We start from the raw sequence: 20,197 nt of genomic DNA, 5'->3' as shown, positions 1-20,197 counted from the left end.
TTTGCGAGAGCGCGCACCTGCCGCAGGGGCCGGGGGCGCGGGCAGGTCGAGCAGGCCCCCGGGGGGAGCGGGCTTGGCGTGGGCCTTGCTCTCAGGCCCCGAGCTGGCGACGAGCTACAAGCACACGCTTACCGGGCCGAGCCCCCACGGGCCCCCAGGACTTTGGGATTCTTTTTTTTTTTTTAAGATTTATTTATTCATTTATTCATGATAGTCACAGAGAGAGACAGAGAGGCAGAGACACAGGCAGAGGGAGAAGCAGGCTCCATCCAGGGAGCCCGACGTGGGACTCGATCCCGGGTCTCCAGGATCGCGCCCTGGGCCAGAGGCAGGCGCCAAACCGCTGCGCCACCCAGGGATCCCCCCGGCTTTGGGATTCTTAAGGGCGGTTATTAGGACGGGCTGCCTGTGCCCAACCGGAGGGCTGCGTGGGAACAGCATCGTGGGACGGGGACGGGTGCCGTAGGTGCCCTCCTTTCGGGCGGGCGGCCTGGACACGCAGGCGATCCTGCGGAGGGGCCGCGGTGTGGACGGCGCCTCGTCACTAGCAGGAGGGCGAGCCGAGAAGACCCTCGAGGGGGACGCGTCCACAGGGCCTTCACAGCGCCACGTCGGGGTCGCCCGGGGTCCCGTCTGGGCCTCGGGGGCTGGTCCGTGTGGTGCGACCCTGGGTGCACAGGCGACAGAGGCCGCCCTGGGCCAGTCCGTGGGGGCTCGCGAGGTCCCCAGCACTGGGCCACGTTCAACGCAGGGGGATGTGATGGGAGGTGCGGACTGTGCCCGCGCCCCGGAGCCCTCTGACCCCTGGGGTCTGGGTGGCCCGGGGCATCCGAGGACAGGTGCCTCTGCGTGGCCCGGGGCATCCCAAGACAAGCACCCCTGGGGGTGGAACCTTCCTGCAGAGCGGTGCCCTGCCTGCCGGGCCTCAGCAGCCGCCGCAGCGACTGGGCCCCTTGAACCTCAGGCTCTCGCTGGGCTGGAAAGCAGGCCTGAGGCCCGCTCCGTCCTTACTGCTCGCTGCTGCCACCGGCCGCCGCTGTGGTCGCCTGGCACTGGCTATGGGGCGGCTGGGACCGTCCCTGGTAGACACAGAAGCCCTGGGCCTGTGAGTCCGGCCTCGCCAGGAGAAGGGGTCCTCGCAGGTTAAGGGGAGCATCGTGGGGCGCGAGTCTTCCAGTAGCTGCGCGGGCCCTAAATCCGATGGCAGCGTCCTTGGGAGAGAAGAGGGGACTTGAGGCAGAAGAGGGACCTAGCGGGGGTAAGGCCGTGCGACAGTGGGGCACAGCCGGGAGACCCTGGAGGGGCCCCGATGGGCGACTGTCCCCCTGAGCTACGCAGGCACAGGCTGCAGGGCCCGGAGCTCCTGCCCTCCCCGGGGCGAAAGAATGAAGGTGGTGGTGGTTTTCTCAAGACGCGCATTGGAGAGAGAGAGAGAGAGGGAGGGAGGGAGGGAGAGGAGGGGGCGGGGTCGAGGGACAGACTCTCAGGCAGACGCCCCACTTGAGCCCAGAAGCTGGGCCCCACCCACGACCCACGAGGTCACCACCTGAGCACAACCAAGAGTCGCAGCTCACCCCGCTGGCCGCCAGGCGCCCCGCAAAGGCCTGTTGTTTGACGGGTCTGTGGGGCCGAGGCTTGGCAGCGGCGGGAAACCAGGCCACCAGCCTCGTCCAGGCTCCCACGGGCAGGGGCACGGACACGGACATGGGCAGGGCGGCCGCGTGAGGCCCCGGCTTCTCCCCGCCGAGGCTGGCGGCGCGTCCTAACCAAAATCCGCATCAGCGAACGAAAGCTGTTGGGTGGAGCTCAGGCAACTGTGCATTTTTAAAACTCCACTGGTGGCTGTGACTTCAGCCTGACGCTGACCACGGCCGGTGGCCTGGGTGACAGGTCCCGGTCCTCACCAGCCCTGCGCTTGCCCCGCCTGGTTGCCCAGGGATCGAGCACCGTCTAATTTCCTGCACTTCTCCAGAAGCCCTTTAGGCCTGTGCTCCTCAAACGTTAGTATGAAACACAAGTGGCTTGAGGCGCCTGGTGGCCCAGGGCGTGACCCCGGGGTCCTGGGATCGAGTCCCGCCTCCGACCCCCCCACGGAGCCTGCTTCTCCCTCTGCCTGGGTCTCTGCCTCTCCCTGCGTCTCTCAGGAATAAGTAAATAAAATCTTAAAAATAAGTAAGTACACGCATACACACAGTGGCTAGGCCTCCCTGCGGCATTTCACGGCCAGTCCACGGCGAGGCCTGCCAATGTGCACTTTATTTTTATGTTGATTTTTAAATTTTTATTTATTTATTTATTATTTTTTTAATAAATTTTTATTTATTTACGATAGTCACACAGAGAGAGAGAGAGGCAGAGACACAGGAGGAGGGAGAAGCAGGCTCCATGCACCGGGAGCCCGACGTGGGATTCGATCCCGGGTCTCCAGGATCGCGCCCTGGGCCAAAGGCAGGCGCTAAACCGCTGCGTCACCCAGGGATCCCTAAATTTTTTTTTTAAGTTGAATTTTATTAACCTACACTGTGTTATTAGTTTTGGGGGTAGACTTCAGTGACTCGTCAGTCGTACGCAACACCCGGTGCTCATCACTTCCAGTGCCCTCCTGCATGCCCGTCACCCGGTCATCCCATCCGCCAGCGCCTCCCCTCCAGCGACCCTCAGTTTGTTCCCCGGAGTGAAGAGTCTCTTGTGATCTGTCTCCCTCTATTTTTGTCTTATTTTATTCCCCCCTTTCCCCTATGTCCATCTGTCTTGTTTCTTAAATTCCACATGTGAGTGAACTCATGGTATTTGTTTTTCTCTCACTTATTTCACTCAGCATAACACCCTCCAGTTCCATCCAGGTCGTTACAATTGGCAAGATTTCCTTCTTTTTGATAGCCGAGGATTTTCCTACCTATCTCTCTATCTCTCTATCATCTATCCCTCAATCATCTGTCTCCATCCTCTTTATCCATCTTCTGCCCGAGGGCACCGAGGCTCCGCCCGCAGTGTGGCTGCTGTGGACCCGGCTGCCGTGGACATCGGGGCGCAGGTGTCCCGGCGTCTCCCCGCGTCTCTATCTCCCAGCGAGCTCCAGGCCGCGCACCTGCCGGTGGCAGGGCGGCTCTAGCGGGACCTCCCCGAGGAGCCTCCGCGCTGTCTCCAGGGCGACTGCACCCGCCCGCGTCCCGCCCGCAGTGGGAGAGGGCTCCCCTTTCTCCGCATCCGCATCCTCGCCAACGTCTGCCGTCCCTTCCTGAGTTGTTCCATGTAGCCACTCTGACAGGTGTGAGGTGGGATCGCATTTTAAATCCGCTCAGGTGATGCTTAAGCTGAGCAAGCACTTACGAAACGTGAGGCTCCCCGTTTTGTCTTCCTCACTTTGGAACTTCCAACAGCTCCTAGCATAGTGCCCCGCTCCCAGTGACAGTCAGGAATATGGGCTGGGTTACTTTGACCCATTGAACCCTTGAGGACCGGGACCTCATCTTATACCTTATCTATGTGTGTGTAGCACCTCCACGAGGGAGCGCCAGCAGGAGGCGCGGGAAGGGGTGTGCGTCCCAGCAAATCTCCCCGCGTGCAGGTGTCGGCACATCACAGGAAGTGCCGAGGGATCCCGAAGTAGCAGAAGCCCCCCTCACTAAGAGAGGCACTGCATCGTTGGGGACCATCTCCAAGACGTGGAGCTGGAGCAGGTAAGGAGCTCAGGGACTCCTTCCCCCTCTCCTGTCCTCCGAATGTGGGCCCCACCTGCCTTTCCCGCTCCCAGAGGCTGCTCCAAGGACAGAGCCTGGGGGTGGCGATATCAGGCTGAAGACACCGACGTGACATGAATGACCGCACCCAGGTAGGGCCTTTGTAAACCTTAGGATCTGGAGGGCAGGTGTGGGGATCCGTTGCCCCGCTGCCACCCAGGACGAGCCTCGTATGAAAGCCCCCTTTGCTATCATTAAGGCTGCCAGCTACCAGGCCTCGGAGCGGCCTGCCTCCTTCGGTCCTCCTCAGGGCGTGCGCAGGCTCCAGAACGGGCACTGACCTATTTTGAAGGTTTTGAAGGAATGACAGGTATCGTGCGCCTAGCTTGCCCATTCTCGGTCTCACTTCACGCGCTGCTGACATTCTGTTACGATGACGGTGACGAGCATTCGGGCGACATCAGAATAAGGGGCCTCCGGTAGGATGTTGGGGGTGGGTAAGGGTGAGACCTTGCAGACAAAGTTTGTCTAGATCGTAGTTTTGTTAGGCCAACCCAGTTCCAAGACAGTGAGAAGGAACCTGTTTTCTGTTTTTTTGTTTTGTTTTGTTTTAAGATTTTATTTATTTATTCATGAGAGACATAGAGAGAGAGAGAGGCAGAGACACAGGCAGAGGGAGAAGCAGGCTCCATGCAGGGAGCCCGATGCTGGACTCGATCCAGGGACCCCGGGGTCACGCTCTGGGCCAAAGGAAGAGCCAACCACCACGGAGCCACCCAGACGTCCCTGTTTTCTGGGGTTTTGCTCATCATCTTGCCAGGGCAGCCTGCCCTTGAGAAGCGTGCCCCCGAAGCATCTGCTTCTCCTTGCACTTGCGAGCTCATTAATGGCATTTTCCCAGAGACCCAGAAATAGCAAATTCCATTAAAAGGCTTATCATTAAACACAATACGGCTCTTTATGTGGGAGAAGGGTGGCCTCTGAATAAGAGTCCATTAGGGTTGTGGGCTGGAAAAAATGGGTCAGCTTTCTTTTAAAGGAGAAATTAATCCAGCGGGCAAGAGCCAGCAGTACTGGCGACATTCATCTTGCAGAGCTTTCCCTCGTCCTGCTGCCGAAGTGCGCCTGTCCAGACTTGCTTTTCCTGTCCTCAGCCTCCCGGAGCGGGGCCCATTCGACCTAAGGAAGCCTGTCGAATTGTCCGGTGATGCCCTAAATAAATATGAGTGGGGAGACTCGAACTGAGCATAGGGTTACGTGTGTGTGAGCAAACGTCATCTAAACCAGGCCTCCGCAAAGCCAGGGCTAATCAGCAGCTCTCTCCCCTTTGGTGGGTCCTGATGTCGGTTCCGTGAACAGCGGTTCACGGCCACCATCAGGTGCTGTCCCCAGAGAAGAGCTGATACAGAGAAGCTTGTTTCCACTCTAAGCGGTGAGCACCCAAAAGGGCCGTGCAGGGTGCAGGCTCCTCGTTGCGGCGTAAGCAAGTTGAGACGCAGGGCCTGGGGGGGCCTTGGGAGCCCGAGGGGACAGGCAGGGCAAGAACCAGCGCTGGACAGTGGGAGCTGGGCAGTGAACATCCCATTGGGAACTAGGGACGCAGCGTCTGAAACCCGCAGACAACCCAAGAGAGTCAGGCACACGTCTGCAGGGGGAGCTCTTCAGGGGGCCCACGGGGGTGGGGGTGGGAGTGTTCTAGAAGGTGGGTGATCCAGAATTCAGAGGGGCTGGCTGCTGGAGGTAGGTGTTCGCGGTTCGGTCCCCGAGTGCCGCAGGACCCCCTGCGGGCAGGACCCGGCCAAGGAGACCCGCTGTACGGAGGGAGGCTGTGGCAGAGCCAGGTTCTGAGCCAACAACATGGAGACTCTCGGGAGTTCGTAGGCTATTCAAGGCGGGGGTACCTCGGGGGAGATCCCACATACGGCCCGTTTGCACGTTTGCGTTATTGTTCAGCAAATGTTCGCTTAGTCCTACCCGCCCCCGGCAGGGACCACCTCCTCGGCCCATGAGCGCAGCGCTCCCCCCAGACTTGCTCTGTCCGAGGAACGCCGGGGCGCCGAGCACGGCCAGGGGCCTCCGTCGTGCTGGCGCACCTTGGAGATCGCCGTGGGACGACCTCGTGCTGAGCGGCCACTGTCGCGAGCGGAGCCCCAAGAGCGCAGACCTGATCCAACGCCCACAGCTGAGCCAAACCCAGAGGGTTCAAAATCTGGGGCATAGAGCAGGCGCGGCGCGGCCAGGCCCAGCCTGGGCCAGCTCAGCCACGCTCAGCCCGCTCGGAGGGAAAGAGGCGTCTTGTTCCCAGTCGCTGGGCCGGGGTAGTTTGGGCGGCAGCCCCGGGACGTCCCAAGACAGGAGGGCTGCCGCTCAGGAAGACCAGCCCGGCGAGGGGCTATCGGCCTAGACGGGACAGTTTGTTCGTGTGTTTCTTCCCTCGCGCGGCAGGTACTGAGCCCGAGCGATGCGGTGCAGGCTGCGGCATCCTCCCAGGTCCTCGGACAAACGGGTCTCGGGCAGCTTTCCCGGGGACACCTTGCAGCCGGAACAGAGGGCTGGCAGACACGGAAGCCTTAAGACCGCTACCCCGTGACAGAGGCCCGTGGGACACGCATCGGGAGACCCGGGTGAGGCTGGTGCTTCACTGGGGAGGAGACGCCTCAGGAGGGAGCGTGGACTGCGGCAGGCGGTGCAAAGCTGGACATGGGTCGCGGTCCCAGGAAGAAGCCACCGTACGTGGCCACTGGGGATGGGCCATGGTTGGGAGAGGCTGGTGCAGGGAGCCAGATGTTGGCATCTGTATTCGTCAGCTCAGGCTGCCAAAACAAAATACTATACCCGTGTGGCTTCAACAGAATGGGAGTTTTTCCTGATTTTTAAAGAAGATTTCGTTTATTCTTGAGAGACACAGAGAGACGCAGAGACCGAGGCAGGGGGTGAAGCAGGCTCCCTGCGGGGAACCCGACCTGGGACTCAATCCCGGGACCCCGGGGTCACGCCCTGAGCGGAAGGCAGACGCCCAACCACTGAGCCACCCAGGGGTCCCCAAAACGAGCATTTTAGTCCCCACTTGCTCCATTGCACCGTTGCTGGGCTGGGGTGGGAAGGCCTACATGAATTCCTCACAAACTAAGCATGTTACGGAATCCGAGCTGTTTAGGGGACGCAAAGTGATGCAGGGACAGAGCCTGAGGCGGACCGGCCAGAATCGGCCCCACAGCTGTGCCACGGACCGGCCGCAGCCTCCCCAGCTGCCCACCAGCTGCCCCAGAGCCCGCGCCGACGGTGCCGCACCAGGGGTGCGGTGGTGCCTACAGACGGCATCCGGGTGACCCGGCCGCTGCCTGCCGGGAACGGGGCCGGTGGACGTGGGCATGCGGACCAGTGGGGACCCGGAGAAGCAGAAGCAGCCCCTGGAAACCCAAAGGATGGGCGGTGCAGAGGCTCCCCCACATGCCCCGGGCCCTCACCCGGGGCAGCAGGCGCCAGGGGACCTCAGGCCTACCGCGGCCTCTGAGGAAGGAGAGCGAGCGCAGTAGCGGATGCGTCATTTTTTGTACGTGGGGAAAGTCCTGGATGGGCCAAGAGGCTGACCCACCTTTCCTCCGCCTTTCCCCAATTCTCTCCTATTCCCACTGGGTCTGGGCTTCCCTGGCTTCTTAACCCCTTCAGTCACGTAAACCATCCGAATGGAGAGACCGTGAAGTCAAACACCCGACCAGCGTCCAGGGAAGAGTGCCACACACAGGGGCCCCTGGGCAGGGTCGCTCCCGCGCTGTCACTCGGCCACCCTCCCGCTAAGTGCCCTTTAGCAGCCTCCAAGAATCCTACTTACCACCCCTTTGGCTCTGCTGTGGGAGCACCCTCCCTTATGCAATAAAATGACGAGTCACCCGGACAGCTGGTGGGGAGGGGGTGACACGCAGGGACACTCTGCTGCCCTCGAAGGCCTTGCTGCGGGCTTCCCCTCATGAGACCCTCTCCAGGTGGGGGACCCACGGGCAGCCACACCCCGGCGGAGCCGTGGGGTACCTGGGCGCAGTCAACCCAGAATCAGGTGTGCCCGTGGGGCTGGCGTTGGGGTCGTGGCACGGAACCGAGACTCAGGCTGCGGAGGAGTGGGGGGGAGGGCCGGCCTGTGCCCCCTGCCGCTTCCTGTGTCTGTGCCCACGGCCAATATCAGCAGGCTGCAGCCCCCCACTACCCCGCACCCGGGCCCCACCTGGGTTATGACCCGACCCCGACCCGAACCCCAACCTGAGCCCTGACTCGAACCTGACCCGACCGACCCCAGCCGACCCGGGACCCCGACCCAAGCCCCGACCCGACCCGAACCGACACGACCCCAACCCGAGCCCTGACCCAACCCCGACCCGAGCCCGGCCGGGGCCCAGCGCCACGGAGCGCGGAGGAAGCAGGAGGGCCGGGCCCCCTCCCGTGGGGCGGAGACGGTGGGGACGTGAAGGCAACTGGGGTGCTGTCCCCCACCACCCCGCCGGCCCGTCCGCCCACCCCGCCCCCGTCTGGCCCCCGCCTCCTGCCCTCGCCCAGCCCGAGGGTGGTCTGCATCGTCCCGCGAAGGACCTGGTCCCCCGGAGCGGCTTGAGCCCACCCGGAGGGAGCCCCCCGCCTGCAGCCCGGCCCGGTCCCACGAGCGGCGCCGACCCTGTGTCCCCGCAACCTGGACCCCACCAGCAGCGCCGACGCCAGCCTCCTTCCCGGGCCCTGGAGGCCCTGACCCCGGGACCCAGTTCCATGCGGGGGCTCCTCCTCCCCTGAGCTGCCACCCACATCCCTGGACCTGGGAGGGGCCCTGGGGGGGGGCTGGACAGGACCTTCCTCCTCTCTGTGCCCTCCTCCCGCACTCTCAGCTCGGGCTACACTCCCACCTGTCACCAGCCGGGAGGGAGGGAGGTCGGGGTCCCAGCAATGCCAGGTCTGGGGCCAGACGGGTTTGTGCAGAAACCCCTGCTTTGCTTTGTTCTCAGCGGGACGCCGGGCCCCGTGGCTGGCTGGGGGCTCTCCAGAGCCCTGAGGGGTGCGCATGGGCCAGGCAGGGTGCAGGTCAGCCCCTGCCCTTCCGGGTCAGCTCCCCCCCACCCGGCCAGGCCCTCCTCCAGAAGCATGTCCAGGGGACTCCCACACCCCGCAGGACCTCTGCTCAGCCAGGGGCTGTGCTGGCAGGAATTCCTGGTCAGTGGAGTGTCTGGGGGACTCTTGTGCCCTGTGCTGGGGGGTTCGAGGGCTCCAGCTGCCCAGGGTCCCATGGGTGGGGACACTCGCCCTGTGCTGGGGGGGTCCAAGGGCACCAGCTGCCCAGGGGTCCCATGGGAGCATGTGCCCTGTGCTGGGGGGGGGGGGTCTGCCCCGTGGGCTGTTCTTCCAGGACTCCTATGCCCTCTGCTGGCTTGTTTGGAGGCCCAGGTCAGAGCCCACCTCTCACCCCCCGTCAGCCTGTTGCCATGGCTCTGGTTTGAGCTGAGCGGAACTGGGGTGCTGCCACTTGGTCAGGGGTCCTGAGGACCCCATCCTGTGCTGGGCCTGGTTGTGGGGTTGCTGGTCTGAGTGTCCCTGGGACTCCTTTTCCCTGAGCTGAGCTGCCCCCCGGGCACTTGTTCTCACGGGCTGGCTGGGTCAGAAGGCGGCTGCGGTGGGAGGCTCCTGATTGGCTGCTTGTCTGTGGGACTGTCGCTGTGTGCAACATGGGTAGGAGGGTCCCACTCCCAGGCAGCAGGGCGTCTGGGGACTGGTTTCCTGTGCTCAGCCAGGTGGTGGCCCTGGAAGTCTCGGAGGGTCTCTCCCTGGCTAGGTGGGGAGCCCTCGAACCTGATCTCAGGGCCCTACTCCCACCTGCTGAGTAGGAGCCTGTCGCTGAGCAACCTGGCAGCCCCAGGTGGGGCTCGGGTCCAAGAGGCACCAGGTGCAGGGACGCGGACTGCCAGGAACAGGGATGAGGTGGGGTGCAGGGTGTCGGGGACTTCCATCTGTAGCGACAGGACTGAAGACTGCATGGAGGCGCTCCCCCTCAAGGGCCATCTCTCTGGTCACTGTGGGCTCGCCGGTGACCGGCTTCTCCTCCCAAAGTCACCACCGCACATCCCACCCAGGCTCCCCTGACAGCATTACTGGGGTGCCACCCTGGACGCCCTACTAGCCCTACTAGACCAATGCCCTTGCTGGCCCTCTATCCTGGCAGCCGCACCCCCGCCTCCCGGTGGCAGAGCTGCTGTCACAAGTGAGCACTCTGGATCCAAGAAGCCGGGGTCCTGATACTGGGGATACTGGGGGTGGCTGCCCTTTCCCAAACCACGCCCCCAGCTTGAGCAGCTCCCAGGGGGCTGGCGTGGGGTCTGGGGCCTTCAGAATAAAGCAGGCAGGATTGGGGGGTGGGACCATTTCTTCCCCCCACAAGGGCCCTAGAACTCTCTCTGGGGGCCTCCCTTGTGTACCCCAACCCTTCCCCCTTCCCTGCCCCAGGAGGGAGGAGCCCCTGCACACCCCCTTCCCCACCCCACATATGTCCTCCTGTTGGACTTTTGTAAACAGTGAGAAATAAAAGCAAGTGGACACAGCAAAAAACAAAACAAAACAAAACAAAACAAAAAAAACACCCACGGTAAGCACCTGCGGTGGGGGTGGGGCAGGGAATTGTCCAGGTGAAAATTAGGAAGGAGCCTCAGTTAGATGGAGTCTGCAGGCAGGGAGCTCCGGGCCCGACCACTCCCGGCCACCCGCAGACCCAACAGGAGCTGCACCTGCACCTGGATGTCACCTTAGGGACCACTTTACTATCCCAGCAGGAGAAGGATGGTTTCCTCCTCCCCCAGCAACAGTCCGGCCAATAGGAGATGGCCCCATCCTGGCCAATGGGAGACGGTCCCACCCTGCACCTCGGGCTGGTTGCTGTGGCTCCTTTGTTGGCGCCCATGGCTCAGCTGGACCTGCTCACGGCTTGATGCTCCGCATCCAGAGGTGTCCCATCGGCAGGTGCTCCACCACCCAGCACCGAGCCCAAGGCGGTTCTTGAACTCACGGCCCTGAGATCAGGACCTGAGCTGACATCAGTGTCCGACAGGAACCGACTGGACCCCAGGTGCCCCAAAGATATCTTTTGACGAGCGACTTGTTGCTACACGTTCAAGGTCAAAAGCTGCAGGAGTCACAGCTCCTCGGCCACAGATGGGCCGCAGCGCGGGTGCCAGCGGGCGTTTCCCAGCAGCACTGGCTCTGGGGCTCCCGTGCTGAGAGGGACAGGAGTGCAGCCGCGGATCCTTCTAGACCTCGAGGCCAGCACTCCTGACACGGATCCCGGGAGCTCATGCTCACCCTCTCGGATGTGAGAGGTGCAGGCGGAGAGAAGAAAACCGGATCTGCTCGAAGCAGCGGAGAGCAAGCCACTCACCCGGGACTAAGGCCGGTTAGCGGCCGCTCGGCTTTAACAATTAGGCTTTTTAAACAACTGTCTGTAACTTGTAACGGTCTTGGTTTTCATAATCATGATTTTTAAATGATATCAACCGAGAAGGGGCCTGTGAGCAGAGGTCGTTGGGGACACCCTTGCGGCGGCCCATCCCGCCTGTGACCCCTGCGGTGGGGAGGTGACCCGGTGCGGCCTCTCCACCAGCTCCAACCTAGAGCTCTGGAGGACGGGCGAGCTGTGCAAGTGACCAGGGAGTCTGCATATCTGCCCCCAAACTGGGGTTGGGGACTGGATAGGTGGACATCGTCACTCCCAGGATCTCAGTGACTAGTGTCACTAGTTGAGACGGGGCCACGATGGTACAGGGCGCCCTGAGCCCATGACTCGTGTCCTCGTAGGAAGATGACACACAGGAGGAGAGGAGGCCACGTGGGATGGAGGCAGGGGCTGGAGGCCCGCGCCCAGGAACCCCAGGTCCCCGAGGGCAGCCACTCCGCCCCTGGAACCGTGAGACCACCCTCTCTGCGGTCCTAAGCCACCTGGTTTGCTACGGGAGCCCTAGGAAACCAATACAGCAGGCAAAGGTGGTTTTCTCTCAGGGTTCCAGACTCATGTTACAGAATGACCCTCACCGTGGGGAGCCTGACCGGCCTTTGCGGCGCCGAGCTCACGCCCTTCAAATCTGGAAAACGGCACTGCTTCTACGAAAACGTGCGATCTTATGTAACAAGAAACAACTGTAAAAGCGACCAAACGTTGACTGTCCTGTCCGCTGTCCGCGGGCCACTCTCCTGGTGGCCGTCCTGGTGGAGACATGAGCAGGGGGCATGGCGGCTAAAGCTCCGTAATTTTAACAGAAGCAGCAGAAACGAGTGGCCTCGGAGGGAGGGCAGGTGGCTGGGGGTTCTCGTGCAAGAGCTGCTTGGTCCCGAGTCGCCCCCACCGTCAGGAACACGACTGTGACGGCCACTGAGCGGTGACCGTCCCTATCATTCCATGGCTGCAGCCGCACAGGCTGGCTTCAAACAACAGAAACACCCCCTGGGGCCCAGAGGCGCAAGGTCGAGGTTGGGGGGCGGGGGGCGAGCCTCTGGGGACTCACTGCCCGGCCCGACAGGTGCACGGCCTGGCTCTGCCCCCCTCCTCGGGGCCCCTGGCCCGGTGGTGCCTCGTGTCCCTCCTGGGAGGAGCGGGATGCCGTGTGCACCGGGGCCGGGCGACCAGGCCGCATCCACCGGATCGGGAGCTCAGGCCTGGGCAAGCCGTCCGGGGCCCCTGGACCCGCTCCGAGTGGTCGGTACCTCCTGGCCGCGTGGACCGGCCAGCCCGTGGCCTCTGCTCCGTGTAAGCCTCGCGCGAGGGTTTGTAGGGCTGCCGGTGCTCCGGGGAGACCGCGAGCGGCCGGCGGGATCAGGCCTGGGGGCGCCTGCCTTCAGCGGGGGCTGAGCGGACCCCGGGTGTGTGGCTGGGAGAGGACTTCAGGGTGCAGGGGTGCACCTGCACGTTGGGAGAGGGGAGCCCGCACCGCGCCCGGCCTCGCTCCCTGCAGAGGCAGTTGTCTGCTGGCAGGTGGCCCGAAATAGCTCTGCTGAGCTGTGGGGTTTGTCCTGCAGGGCGGGGTGGGGGGGCAGCGAACTGCTGCCGAGGTGATGGCTGTGGGCCTGCCTTTCCACTCGCGGACCCCAGGGGTTTGCTGCACTGACCCCCGCCCCGCTGGCAGTTGGGATGTTTGCTAAATTGTGTTTCCAGAGACAGGTGCCTGGAGCTCTGCCGCCCAGGCTTCTGCCGCGGGGACGGAGACAGGGACAGCAGGGACCGGGCCGGGGCCAGGGACGGGGCCGGGGACTGAGACCAGCAGGCGTCACGCGGCCTTGAGGGCTTTCAGCCCTTGGGGCTGGACTCGAGCTTTCGGCTGTTTTCCTTTTGGTGCCAGGCTGTTTGTCCCGGATTCGAGTGACCCTCTGTGGTCAGGACTTGGCGTCCAGCGCCGGGCAGGTGCACCAGATGCCCCCTCGCCCTCCCACCCGCGCAGGGCCCGGGGACCCTCACAGCTTGGGGCGACGCTCCTGCTGGGTCACCGTCCCTGAACAAGGGCCGAGCCTCGGTCCGTCCACGCAGCTCTGCCGGCGGCGGTGGGACTGCTCCTCGCGCCCCGGCCACACGCGGCCACTGTTCCTGCGGCGCCGAAGGGTGTTTTCCAAGGATCAATGACAATCGGTAGGCAGGTTGTGTTGCGGTCGCCGAAGCCCCAACAGCCATGGCTCGAGAGCGAAGGAGGGCCCCCCGGGCCTGCCCTTGCCCCCTCCCCAGGGCCGGGGCCAGCCCCTCCGTGCCCACCTGGCGGAGCCGTGGCCACGTGTTGCCTGCATAGCCGCCCACTCAGTGACTTGTCGCGTGATTCTGGCGGTTTCTGTGTGCTCCTCGGATCCATCCCCCCGCAGGTGGTCACCCGGGCCTCTGCTTCCTGCTGGCTGTCAGCTAGAGGCCACCCTCCACAGTTGCCTGCAGATCTTCCCAAAGCCAGCGAGGGGGAGAGTCACGTGGCTGGGGGGGGTATTAAAATCTCATCAAAATGGGGATCGTGGAAGTGGCACCCCTCGTTTTTGCATGAGTCACTGGTTAAAACACAGTGCAGGGTCCCACTTGTGCTCCGAGGGGACTGTGAGGGCTTGAGCACAGGGACACGCAGTCCAGTCCCCATGACCACGTGGGCAGGAGAGCGCCGAGGGTCCTGCCCCAGTGCTGCGGTTTTATCTCAGGAGTGACCCGTGTCGCCCGTCCAGCTCCCCAGCCTGCACTCATGCCTTGGGCTGACTCCAGCGCACGAGTCCGGGCAGGCGAAACCCTTGGTGTGAAGGAAAGCAGAGCAGAGCCGGACGCAGGCGCATGGAAGGCCTGCCCCCTGTATCACTTGTCAAAAGGTTTCTTTTCTAAGTTTTTCTTTTTTTTTTTTTTAAGATTATATTTATTTATTCCTGAGAGACACAGAGAAAGAGAGGCAGAGACACAGGCAGAGGGAGCAGCAGGCCCCATGCAGGGAGCCTGACGTGGGATCCGATCCCGGGTCTCTAGGATCATGCCCTGAGCTGAAGGCGGCGCTAAACCGCTGAGCCACCCAGGGATCCCCCTCTAGGTGTTTCTATAGTTTCATATTTTGATTTTTAAAGGTGTTTTACTGGTGCTAACGTCTGGCCTGCAGACTCCTGATTTTCCGCGTAGGTTTCCGCACGACCTACATCAGTTGTAAGGGCACCTTGTGCTGCTTTGGCTCAGAAACCCAGCGCGATATTGCGGCAAAGGCAGGTGCATTTTCGTTGTTCCTGACAGTATCTGTGATGCTTTACTCCTTTTTTCTTTTCTTTTTTTTTTTAAGATTTTATTTATTTATTCATGAGAGACACACAGAGAGAGAGAGGCAGAGACCCAGGCAGAGGGAGAAGCAGGCTCCATGCAGGGAGCCCGACACAGGACCCGATCCCAGGACCCCGGGGTCACACCCTGAGCCAAAGGCAGACGCTCAACCCCTGAGCCCCCCAGGCGTCCCATGCTTTACTTCTTTTAAATGGTAACAGGACTCAGGTGGTCATGCATGTCCTAAAACACGTACAACAGAAGATCGCCCTGTTAACCGTTGTAAGCGCGCAGCGTCGGGCCACCATCACCACGGCGTGACTGATGACGCTCGCTGTTGACTCTGGCTGATATTCTTTACCACCTTGAGAGATTTTCCTTCTACTTATCATTTTCTGACAGGGTTTTACAAAAAAATGTTTTTTCACACACGGTGACGTCAGTGAGAATGGTGGAGAAAGGAAATTCAAAAGCCCCCAAATAAACTGGCAAATAATATGAGAATCAGCTTGATTGAAACTCTGGAAAATGGTCAGAGACTTCTAGCAACTGGTTAATGCCTGATGGAGGAAAGGCAGCTCGATCACGGTCTGGGCCTCTGGGCATTTGCACCTGCCCTCGGCCTGGCCCGCCCCCCCATTGCTTGGTTGGCAGTCATGAAAGCAGATGTGGGTGCCCGGGGCCAGAGAGGGCAGAGTGGGCCCTGTGTCCAAAGAACTGTCCGTCCTTGTTCTGATGACCTGGGTGCCCCCTGAACGACGGTTGCAAAAGAGCCTTGCCTCTGTTTGACCCGACTAGGAACCCTCCAGGATGGAGAAGTAGCTAGCTACGGGGGGCAAAACATTTAAAGGCAAGTGTATCCTCCTGGGGCAAACAGCAGACACGCTGAAAGCTCGGGAGGAAAGGCTGGGGCGGGCGCCGCTGGGGGTCTAGAGCTGCCCACGCCTTCCCTGGGCCAGCGCATCCTCGGAGCGGCCCGGGCGGCCTCATCTCTCGACCCGGGTGGCACTTGGATGAGTGTTGAAAGCGTGCCGCAATCCACGCACATGGCCCATCTGCAAAGACTGGGAGCTTTTATGGTTCGAGGGGGAGGGTATTGCTGTTCTAGACTTTTAAAGAAGTCTTTGTCGGATCACTAACTGACCACTAAGCTAGCTGAACAAAGACGTCAGTGGCCACATGACAAACGATGCAGACTTTGCAAACTTGGTTAAGAAAAGTCACTAAACAGGGGATCCCTGGGTGGCGCAGCGGTTTGGCGCCTGCCTTTGGCCCAGGGCGCGATCCTGGAGACTCGGGATCGAATCCCACGTCGGGCTCCCGGTGCATGGAGCCTGCTTCTCCCTCTGCCTATGTCTCTGCGCCTCTCTCTCTCTCTGTGTGTGACTATCATAAATAAATAAAAATTAAAAAAAAAGAAAAGTCACTAAACAAACAACAGCAACCACAAGAAGTGATAACAAGTCCTGGGGAAGGAGGAGAATCTGATTTCCAAAGATGCCACACTGTAATATTCAGAATGCCCAGTTTTCAACAATGATAAAGGTTATGAGTCATACAAATGGAGTGTGTGGTCCACACAAGGACAAAAAGAAATGTATAGAAACTGTCCCTAAAAGGTGGGAGGGGGGCAGCCCAGGTGGCTCAGTGGTTTAGCGCTGCCTTCGGTCCGGAGCGTGATCCTAGAGACCCGGGATGGAGTCCCACGTCGGGCTCCCTGCATGGAGCCTGCTTCTCCCTCTGCCTGGGTCTCTGCCTCTCTCTCTCTCTCTCTGTCTCTCTTTCTGTATCTCTCATGAATAAATAAATAATAAATAAATAAATAAATCCTTTTAAAAAATTTTTTAAAAAGCCTATACAGTGGATTGATCACACGAAGTTTTAAATAAATGAATTAAACGTGCTCAAAGAGCAAAGGAAACCATGTACAGACAACCAAAGGAAACCATGGAAACATTGTCTAACAAAATGGAGAATATCAGTAAAAATATAGAAAGGACGAAAAGGAACCAAATAGATATTCTGGAGCTGAAAAGTACAATGATGAAATGAAAAAAATTCACCAGAGGTGTTTCAAAGGCAGATCTGAGCAGCATAAGGACTCTGTGTGCCCGACTACAGGTCAATAGGCATTAGACCATCTGAGAAGGAAACCAGAAGAAACATGAGCAGAGCCTGAGAGCCCCGTGGAATTCCACCCGGGGAGCCAGCACGTGCACCGGGCGGAGGGACAGTGCAGAGAAGAGTTGGAGAAATAATGACCAAAAACTTTCCAAATTCCATGAATATCATGAATGTACCCATCCAAGAAGCTTCACAAACTCCAAGTAGGAAAACTCCTCAAGTGGACCCACAAGACATGTGGTGATCAAACTGCTGAAAAGCACGTACGCCGCGACCATGTGTAAGGAGGCCCCGCTCCTGCCGGCTGGGTCGCCTGCTCCTGTTCCTGGGGGGCTGTCCTGTGCGGCCCCGAGGCCGTCCGCCCCCAGGACGGGGCTGGGCCTCTGCCCCCCAGCTCCCAGGGCTCCTGGTCCCCATCACATCCCCGACTTCCTGGGAGCTCAGGCTGCTGTTTCCATCCGGCGCTGCAGGTCCTGCAGGGACGGGGTCTCGCCAGCGGAGGGGGTCCGCCTCGGCTTTACTTGCGGGGACGTCCTCCAGTCGTCGCCAGAGTGCTCCTCGTCCCTCCTGCGCCAGCCCCCGTGTGGCTACCATAACCACGGCCACACCCAGGGGCTTTACTGCAGCACGACTTACTGCCTCTCAGTTCTTGGTGCCGGGAGACCAGGGTCAAGCTGTGGGCCAGGTGTTTCCGCCCGAGGGCGCGGTGAGGGGTCTGTCCCCCGCGCTGCCCTCACACCTGGGCTTTGCCGCCAGTCGCTGGTGCCTTTGGCTTGTGGGTGCGCCCCCCACACCTGGCGTCCTGGGTCTCTGCCCCTTGGCCCCTTCCCAGGACAGCAGCCGTTGGCGTAGGGCCCACCCAAAGCACCCCACTCCAACTAGACCGTTTGCAAGGACCCTATTTCTAAATAAGGTCACATCCTAGGACACCTGGGCATCCTTCACTGTCGCTCGATGATGGAGGAAGCCGGGACCTGGAGGGGTGCAGCAAGGCCTGCGGCCCCCAACCCCCCGCAGGTGGGTGCTTCCCCCCACCTCCCCACCGAGTCTTACGGGAGTTACGTGGTCGGAGCAACTGCACTCTGATGAAGGCTGCAGGACTTGCCCACTTTTATTTTATTTTATTTATTTATTTGAGAAAGTGAGGGAGGGAGAGGGAGGGAGGGAGCGCACGGGTGCAGGAGGAGGGACAGAGGCAGCGGCAGCTGCAGCAGGGGGAAGCAGGCCCTGCAGAGCTCGGAGCCCACGATCCCGGGACCCTGAGGTCAGCCCCCCCACGCGCGCTGACCGCGCCCCGGGCGCCCCCGTGTGCCCACTTGTTTGAAGCGCACCTGCGGTCACGGCCTCGCGCTTCCCCTGGGAATTACCCCACAGCACCTGGAGCCCGAGCGGAGCCGGGGCTGCCCGGTGGCCTACACCCGGTGCCTTGGGCCGTTGTGCCCAGACACGCTCACACAGATGCCGTGGGCCTCGAGGCCGGACACGGAGCATGAAGGAGCCGTGGGTTGGTGCACACGTCCCTGGTCCTTGTGCACCTGCCCCCCCCCACCCTGGGTGAGGCTGCTGCTCCCAGAGAGGCCCCCTCCCAGTGGGCCCTGGCCTCCCACCACCGGGCGGACTGGGCGCAGCAGCAGGCGCGGGCCAGACGCAGGCCTGGGGATGCAGGGTGGAGGGAAGAGAGGCAGGCAGGGCGGGAATCACTGCAGATCTAGGGACCCTCAGAGGAGGCAGGGGCCAGGGGCCAGGGGGTTGGGAGTTGGGACCTTGGCTCTGACAAGGTCTGCGGGGGGGGGGCTGCAGAGTGGTGCTAGGGCACCCAATCGGTGGGTCACCTTCCTCTCTCACTTTCAGATGCACCTGTGACCTCCCTGGCGTTCTGCTCCAGCTACAGAACCAAACTGGGGGTGACCTGGACCCCAGAAAAAGCCTTGAGTCCTGACCGGGAAGTGCCTGCTTCCAAGTAGCCCTGCCTGCGGGCGTCCCAAGCCCCAGTCAGTCGGCGAGTCCCACGGGAGCTGTGGGCATCTCCTGGGCTGGCCCACCTGCCCTCGCCATCCCTGTGCCCAGTGGCAAGTGCTCCAGGCCTGCCACCAGCCCCTTCCACGCGCAGGAGTAGTGCCCCAGTCTCCAACCCTCTACCCACGTCAGGACTTTGAATTCGCTGCTCCCTTTCTGGAATATTCCTCTCCCAGAAGTCTGCATGTCTGCAGGGCCGCCCACCCGGTCCCCCCGACGCCACCAGTCACAAGACACCTCCGAGGTCTCCTGTCCAGCAGTCGGGGACGCAGAGTGGCCAGCTCCCCGCCCCCCCTGCACACCCCGGCCTCGGGTGCAGGGAGGGAAGCCCGCGAGCCCGCCTGACGTCCTGAGAAGCAGCAGCCACGGGCACCTGGGGCCTCAGGCCGCCTCTGGACGCCTGCAGGAGAGACGGGCCCGGGTGGCCCTCAGCGCACCGCGAACCACTGGTGGGCCCAGGGACTGCGCCGGCAGCTGGTGGGGCTGGGGCCTTGCTTCCCGTCCACACCGGCATCGGTGTGAGGGCTCAGAGTCTGCAGAGTCAGGAAGAGACAAGGGATCGTTGTCTGCGGACCGAACGTCAACGACTGGTGCGCGGTGCGCAGCCTTAGAAACATTCTGGACCTCCTCGAGGACCCGGCCGCAGGGTGCCACCTCCGGGCGCCACCTCCGGGCAGGCTGTGTCCCGGGCCAGCAGGGGTTGGGTTTGCGTCAACAGAAGGTGAGGCTGAGATGCCAGGATGCTCAGAGGCAAACCCCGGGGTCGCTGGAGAGCAAGGGGCGTCGCTCCTCCCTGGGATCCTGCCCTTCGGGCGGTGCGCTGTCCGGGGAGGGGCCGCTTCGCCTGGAGGGGACCGTGGTGCGGGGCCGGGGGCCACTCTGTGAGCAGCAGAGAGCTTCCCTTGGGCTTTCCCCCCTGCCCGCCGCAGGCCAGGCCTCTGCAGGTAACTCGGGGCCTCCAGGGCCTGGGCACAGGTGGGTGGGGTGGGGGGTGGACTCAGGGTGGGCTCCTCCGGGCACAAGCTCCTCCTGTGGCCTTGGCGCCTTTGGCAGTCCTGAGGACGGGGAGGCGTGCATGGCCCGGTCATGTTCAGAAGAGTGCATGGATTCTTCTCACATCTCCACTGAGCAGGTTCCCACCTCAAATGCATGGGGGGTGAGGGAGCAGAAGCCCCGGGGAGCAGGCCGTGTGGCAGGGAGAAAGTCCAGACCTTCGGTACCAGGCGTGAGGGCAGGGAGGGAATAGCAGGGGAAGGCAGCAGAAATAGCACGTGCAAAGGTCCCGTGGTCAGTGGCTGGAGCGCTAGGCAGAGGGGGACTCCCGGCTGGGCGACAGAAGGGAGGTTAGGGGAAGGTTAGGTGGCCCAGGCCCAGGGCTGTGATAAGACGCTTGGATTTCCTCTTTGGTGTATGAGAAGCCAGAAAGGGATTCGAGCAGGTGACAGCATCTGATTTACATTCTCGGGCCACTCTCCGGGGCGAAGTCATGCCCAGGGCCCCGGTCCGGGTGGTGGGGAGGTGGGCGGGGTGGGCATGAAGGGGCAGCATGGGTCTTGGCACTGGAGGCGCTGCAACAGGACAGGGGGAGCCAGGGGAGGCGGTCCAGGCC

This window comes from Nyctereutes procyonoides, unplaced genomic scaffold, assembly GCF_905146905.1.
Source record: "Nyctereutes procyonoides isolate TBG_1078 unplaced genomic scaffold, NYPRO_anot_genome, whole genome shotgun sequence".
Classification (NCBI taxonomy): Eukaryota; Metazoa; Chordata; class Mammalia; order Carnivora; family Canidae; genus Nyctereutes; species Nyctereutes procyonoides.
Note: the sequence above shows the minus strand (reverse complement) of the source record.